The following is a 7,557-nucleotide window of genomic DNA, read 5'->3' as shown; positions in this document are numbered from 1 at the left end:
TGTACTAGCCCCAAAACTAATCCAAAGTTGGGGGGTCCAACGCAACCTCGTCAGGCGGCGCATAGGGGTCCTCGTCACTGCTAATCGAGTGAGCATCCTCATTGGGCGGTGACTCCTCGTCGGCGCGTGGGCAGACCGGCGGCGCCATGGCAGAGATTTGAGAGAGAGAAAGAGAGAGAGAGATGGCGAGCGAGGGAACGATGTAGATGAGAATGCAGGCGGGACAACGTGAGCAAGGTAGTATTTATTGGTGGTGGGAATATAGATCAACGGGGACATTACAAACGCCGGTCGCCGGAATTTATGAGTACTGTAGTTTGAATTACACACGATTCCCGCTCCAAAATCCATGTGTGAACATAATAGCCAAAATTCATGTGTGAACATAATAGCTGACGGTTTCCAATGCAGAACCGTGTCTGATTAATGATCCCCGCCATTCACCTACCAAACTTCGAGCCGCGAGATAGACTGTCAATCGTGTGGGGGCCGGTTGTCTTGCCAGATCTTTACATTTTCTTTTTTGAACACCAGATATTGACATCGTCTGATGATTTTTTAACTCGCACACAAGTACACAAAAATATGATTTTTCAAACCGTTTAGGTTAGGCGTTGCATGCAGATGTAGTTCAAATTTGAATCGCGGTCATTAAATGGTTAGAAAATCACTTAAATGTCTTTAAAAGGTCAAATGACCCTTGAAATTTTCCAAATTTTCACATGACAGTTGTATTAGTGCACGTTAAACGTAGGAAAAAATTTTGAAAGCCGTAAGAGGAAGCTATCTCCCGTCCGTCAGCAAACATGCATTGTTCCCTCTCGGAACCATGAACCTTCTAGTGAGTTGCTCCGGTTTGTGAGGGGTGTGTGTCCAAACTTTCGTTAAATAGGCCAATTTTTTACCACATCATCTTGGTGGCATGCCATTAAATCAAGCAAGGTTTCATGTTTTTCTGATCAATTTTCGATTTTTTTTGGAATTAAAATGCCATGGCATGCACTCCATGCACGTGCCCATGCCTTAACACCAATATGTTTGAAAATTCCTTCGAATTTACTGCACATGTAATTAACTCGCACACAAGTACACAAAAATATGATTTGTCAAACTATTATGGTTATGCGTTGCATGTAGATATAGTCCAAATTTGAATTACGGTCATTAAATGGTTAGGAAATCACTTAAATGTCTTTGAAAGGTCAAATGACCCCTGAAATTTGCCAAATTTTCACATGATAGTTGTATTAGTGCACGTTAAATGTATGAAAAAATTTGAAGGCCGTAAGAGGAAGCTATGTCCCATTCGTCATCAAACATGCATTGTTCCCTCTCGGAACCACGAACCTTCTAGCGAGTTGCTCCGGTTTGTGAGGGGTGTGTGTCCAAACATTCGTCAAACATGCCAATTTCTTTACCACATCATCTGGTGGCATGACATTACATCAACCAAGGTTTCATGTGTTTCTCATCATTTTTCTATTTTCTGAATTAAAATGCCATGTCACTCCATGCATACGTATGCATGTGTCCATGTCGTGAGACCAATATATTTGAAAATTCCTTCTAATTTACTGCACATGGAATTAACTCGCACACAAGTACACATATATAATTTTTCAAAACGTTTTGGTTAGGCGTTGCATGTAGATGTTGTTCGAATGCGCGTAAAGCAGAAGAATCGTTTGCGATGCACACAATCGTTCAAAGTGAATGGTCCGCCGGCACCGCGCGTGTTCAAAGTGAATGTGCCCATGCCTTGGGACCAAAATTTGAATTATCAAACTCATCCCATGCGCGTAAAGAAGAAGAATCGTTTGTGATGCACACAATCGTTCAAAGTGAATGGCCCGGCGACACCGCGCGCAAAGTTTCCCTTCACATTTCCAAAATTTTGGCCTGCCGCCAAAATATATACCCCGCCCCCTTCCCCCCTTCCCCACCCCCTTTTCTCCCCGACCACAAGTCACATTTCCCCTGTTTCCTCCTTCCTTCCTTCCTTCCTTCCTTCCTTGCTAAGCTATAGCCACTTCCTCCCTCTCGCCGTCTCGCATCCTACCGCCGGGGTCGCCATGGTCTTCTTCAAAGACATCTCCAGCGGTTCCTCCTCCGGCGACTACTCCTTCACCACCCGGGTATGCCTCTCTTCTCTCTCTCGGGCTATGACTTGGAATGAAGGATTTTTACCCGGAGGTCGATTTGAGTAGTTTCTTCCTCATGTAGCTCCCTAAGACCATCAGTGGCAACGAATGGAGCAGGGTGGCTGAAGATCTATCTGCTCGTTGTCATCATCAATATCCATGCATGAAGCTACTTGCGTTTGATTCTATGGACACTGGGAGGAAGTTTCTGGCATGTGTAGAGAAGGTTAGACCCTCTTCCATTGTTACAAATCATTTGTTAGATGTGATTCACATACTGTCACGGTCCCAACCCATTCATACCACACCTTCAACCAAACACATCCTAAGACAGTGTCACAGTTTGTACCTGGCATCTTAAATTGTTGTCATCTCATCAACGGTGTCATTAGAAAATTATTTGGCACCGCTTCAGCAGTTTGTGCAGCCAACTTTGGTCCACACATCCGAGCAGCCAAGTAGTAAAATACTAAATCTTTATGGCACGAAGGAACTGGGCATCGGAGCAACTACGTGCTCCGGAGTATGGGTCCCTGATTTTTTTCCGCTGCATCGGCTCGCTTGTTCAGGGCACCTGTGCGAGATGTAGCAACAGTTGTCTTTACACCAATTTTGGCATACATAGTGGATGGCCTTAGTGCTATTAGTTCTATGTTACTAAATTTGTGCATGTACACCTGTTAGTATCAATTTGTTGTCATCCAAACACTGTCTCTATGCTGTTGCAGTTATATTTACCTTCCTCATAAAATGTTCAATTTGTTATTTATTGTACAATTTGGTTGTTGTCTCAGTACCAATTATTTCATTTGCACATTGATCTTTTTGAGAAGATATGTCATAATTAACATATTTCTTCAGTTTTTCAAAATAAGAATTGGTGATTTTCTATGTTGTTATAAATCCATTTCCCCTACAATTGTTACTGGTCTAGTTTTAAATATTATAGGATGAACGGAAGGGTTCTTACTTGGAGTGGGTTGATCAAGAGTGGCCACAATCTTTGAAGATGTGTCTAATGAAGCTCTGGAGCATGTATGAGGAAGTGAACATAGCTAGGCTTGGAGAAAGTCTTGTCAACGCTGAAGCATATTTCAAGATGCGGGATAAAAAGTTGAAGGTGGAGAATGAGCTCAGATTTTTTTTAAAAGATTTTGCTAAGATGGTGTTGGCGAAGGAAGAGGCACTTTCCCAGTTGGCCCGTGCAAAACGGGTGCTTACTGAACTGAAAGCAGAGGTAGATAAGACGAGCCTGGATGATCTCGATTAGGAAAATGAATATATTGTTCTTATGAAGTTGAACTAGCTATATGTTATACTGTGTTGTTTTCATGTAGCTACCATACTGTGATGTTATAATATATTTATGTGCCTGATATGAAATTGGCAAACAGCTGTTCGATATGAAATGTGAATTTGCGTAATATTAAAATTATTAATTGTAAACTAATAAACCTGCTAAATGTGTCATGAACCTTTGCAAACGGTTCTAGCAGTAAAAGAGGTTGCGATGGATAGCCCAATGTCACACAGTTTTCTTCATCAAATCATGTGTGATATAGTTGATAAAAGCAAACAGTTAACCAAGGAAGACTGTGTGTGATAGTTACACCTTTCACACACGAGTCTACACATAAAACTGTGTGGGATTTACGTCCGAACGGAAACGTTTTCCCTGGATTGACTGTATGGGATGTACATAAGAACGGAAACGTATTCCTTGGATTGACTGTGTGTGATATACATACGAACGGAAATGTTTTCTTGGGATTCACCGTGTGGGATGTACATACCTACGAAAATGATTTTTTCGGATTACCGTGTGGGATGTACATACTACGGAAATGATTTCTGGGATTCACCGTGTGGGATGTACATACCTACAAAATTGATTTCTGAGATTCACCGTATGGGATGTACATACCTACGGAAATGATTGGGTTTCGATGCCTCGTCCGATCGCACACGGCCCCAGCCTGGGTCCCAGGAGGGCCTATCCCCGAGATTTCTGGGTCGTGTGGAAAGGACACCCTATCGCACACACTCACTTAGCGACGGTTCCAGATGTCGTCGCGAAAAGGGGTAAAAAACCATTTATTTAGGACCAACGCGCATCAGTATAAGAATGACTAGAGGCAGAGGATTAGTTTGGAACGATGAGTCATTGGTGATTCCCTTCTATAAGAGATTAAGAACTAAGAAGTGCAATGAAGACACCTTGATTTCTATCTAAAACAAAGACACCTTGACTTCTAGTCAATTCCATCAGCAGCTCTATTTTGTCACCCTGCGGCAGTGCTTGAGCAGCAGCCTTTTTCATCCAGCTAGGGAAGAAACCTATGTAAGTGGCAGTGCTTCAATCAAGCTACTTCGTTCCTTGGAACCGCTGTTGTTGGCGTCACAAGGAAGATGTCCGCAGCTGCTTGATGGATGGTCTTCAGTCTCTTGGGTTGTCCTTATGACCTGACTTGTCTACGTGGATTTGGTGGTGCCCGTGGTCGGCCAAGGTATGGTCGTAGGGGATTTCTTTGCGATGTAGAAGTGCATGGGGTTGATGGTCATTGTGTGTTGGATATGGTGTCGGGCTGATCATGCGATTAGAGGGTTGCATGCTCTGTGAGTAATCCATATATGGTTGTCTTGTATGTCGTCTGGTTTTCATTAGTTTACTGGGCAATTATATTCCGCTTAATTAATCCATGATGCAAATCTATTGCCTCGTTTTGAAAAAAGAATCTACACTACTACTCCCTCTGTTTCATAATATACTACTCCTTCCGTCCCATCATATATTATGGGACGAAGGGAGTCTAATTTTGTATCCATCCCTAGACACCCACGACAATCATTTATACGCGCCACTGTGCCGTGGTCCTCAAGCATCCAGGTTGGTAACCGATGAAGCCTACGACAGTGACCCCGTAGCTAGCACTTATTATGTGGCACCGGCACAACATTGTTGCAGCGCCAATTATGTGCACGCCTACGTGTTGCTCAAAAAAAAAAAGTTGCTCAAAAAAAAATGTGCACGCCTACGTATTCCAAACACGCCCATCACTCTCTGCTCTTCTTGATTGCACCAGGTCTACTGTTGCCGCCTGTCGTACGCACCCGCACCCGCACACGGCTCGGGTACAGATCACGCAGGCGCGAGAGCGATGCGGTCCACAGGCGGCTACCCCGTGCGAGCTGGCCCGTGAATCTGAGATTCTGCCTACGCAAATGAGGCAGGCCATCATTTTTTTCTGGAGCTCCATGTACCAAGTTCGGTGAACTTGTACTGTGATACTCCATCAGTATTACGTACATCTAATGCGCATTTGGACCCTACGGGGAAAATGTAGTTTATTGGGTGATTAAAAATTTCACTACTAGTCTCTTTGTTTTTTGAGGAACCCTGGAGTCTGGCCCACGTTCACATAATTACGCATTACATTTCTGTCGGCAAAGGTTGGGTGCGACCACTCAGGATCGTATTAAACTATCCTGAATTTAAAATCAGCGACAAAGTAAACAAATGCACAACCTGCTTGCTTTCGATTGTTTTTTTTTTTTTTTGCAAAACTTGCTTTGCCAAAAAGAAGAGAACCTCCAGGACCAGGATTATACAATACTACGAACAGCAAATGGCAGTAGAGAAATGAATGCAACGCAACACCTCCCAGTCTCGCACAACAGCTGCACGAGTGGATTCCAACGTACAAATACACTAGAGAAAGCTGCTCTATCGTTTGGCTGTTGCGCACGGTCAGGGGCGGAGCCAGCGCCCGGCCAGCTGGGCACTTGCCCGGGCTCGATGCCTATGCGTACGCTGCACGATGTCCTGCGATAGCTGAAAAAATTGACGTACGGACCGTGATTTCCCGGGAAGAATTGTGTTGGGCCGGCTTCGTTTGGTAATGGGCTTTGTAAGAGCTAGGCCTAGCAAGCCACATTCTGCTGTCGGTTAATCGCTAGGTTGACACGCACGCACGTTCGGCTGTTGGTTAATCGATGTTTCTATTTGCTGATCGCTCGCCTCCACCTGCGCTGTTCGGCTTCGACTGCCTATCGCGCGAAAACAGACTGGCGGCGGCGGCTGGAGGCTGGCCTTGGCCTCGGCGCGCGGCTGACGGCGGGATGAGCGGATCTGTCCCGGGGAAGGCAGGAACGGCTTGCAACCTTGCCTACTCGTTCTTTCCTTCGTAATCAGATTAAGTAAGATTGCTAACTGATGTGCCTATCCACACATGTAGGTCAACCTGTTGAAATTTATATCATGATAAAAATAGTATTCGAACATTCATCGCAACCAAGTATCACAAATTACATCTGCCTCGTGCTTTTCTTTAACACACTATTCTATGTTCCATTTATTCCTACAAGCTCTGAATTTATGTGAACTCCGAATCTGTTTTTTATATTGTACTCCCTCCGTAAAGAAATATAAGAGCGTTTGGATTACTAAAGTAGTGATCTAAATATTCTTATATTCCTTTACAGAGAGAGTAATATTTTTTTAGGACATTTGGATGGTAATTTGGATAGCTATACTTTTGCGTGGAATGAGGTTAGTTTGCGAAAGTGCTCTTTTGATCCTGAGCTCATAGCTCCCGCATGAACAGTAAAATTCAAAAAAAAAGTAAAAGTTTAAAAAAAATCTGATTTTTTTGTGATGAACATGATGAATATTCTAACTGCGTGCAAAGTTTTAGGTTGAAATGACATTCGTGGAGGTCTGGGCAAAAAATAACAAAATTGATGCTCCAAAATGCTTCCAACAATAGTCTTTTTGGACCATCGATTTTAATATTTTTACCTAGACCTCCACGAATGTCAACCTGAAATTTTGCACGCAGTTAGAAAATTCATCAATGTTCATCACAAAAAAATCAGATTTTTTGAAAAAAATTTACTATTTTTTGGATTGTATTGTTCATGCGGGAGCATGTGAGCTCGGGATCAAATACTCCATGTCCGCTGGCCTGCTTCTATGACTTTCATTGTCAAGTCTCAAATTCATTTTGGTCTATGAAACTGAATATCGATATGTTACATATTAGTCCACTTTGAAACTATATTTTTATGACCTTGTTTTTAAATTCGTTTTTTTGTTATTAATGTGGATTTCTGGTAACGAAGTTCGGGGCTATTTTATATGTTGTATCTATCAGAACATCACATTTTAGTTTCGACATTAGACACATAGGCTCAAGCTTGCCCAGGCTCTAGAAAAGTTCTGGCTCCGCCACTGCGCACGGTAGAAGCGCGCGCGCACACATGCACGCCACCAAACAGCGTATACGGCACGAGTGTGTGCGTGCGTGTGTGTGTCTACCACTTTGCATCCTTTAGTTGGGGCAATCGATTTTGAAGGAAGGTAGGAGTGATGGGGGGGGGGCAACTTCGCCGGAGAAAAAACCGGTCATCGCCCAAG

This window comes from Triticum aestivum, chromosome 3A (assembly GCF_018294505.1).
Source record: "Triticum aestivum cultivar Chinese Spring chromosome 3A, IWGSC CS RefSeq v2.1, whole genome shotgun sequence".
In the NCBI taxonomy this organism is placed as follows: domain Eukaryota; kingdom Viridiplantae; phylum Streptophyta; class Magnoliopsida; order Poales; family Poaceae; genus Triticum; species Triticum aestivum.
The sequence above is the reverse complement of the archived record's forward strand: the minus strand, read 5'-3'. Positions refer to the sequence as shown.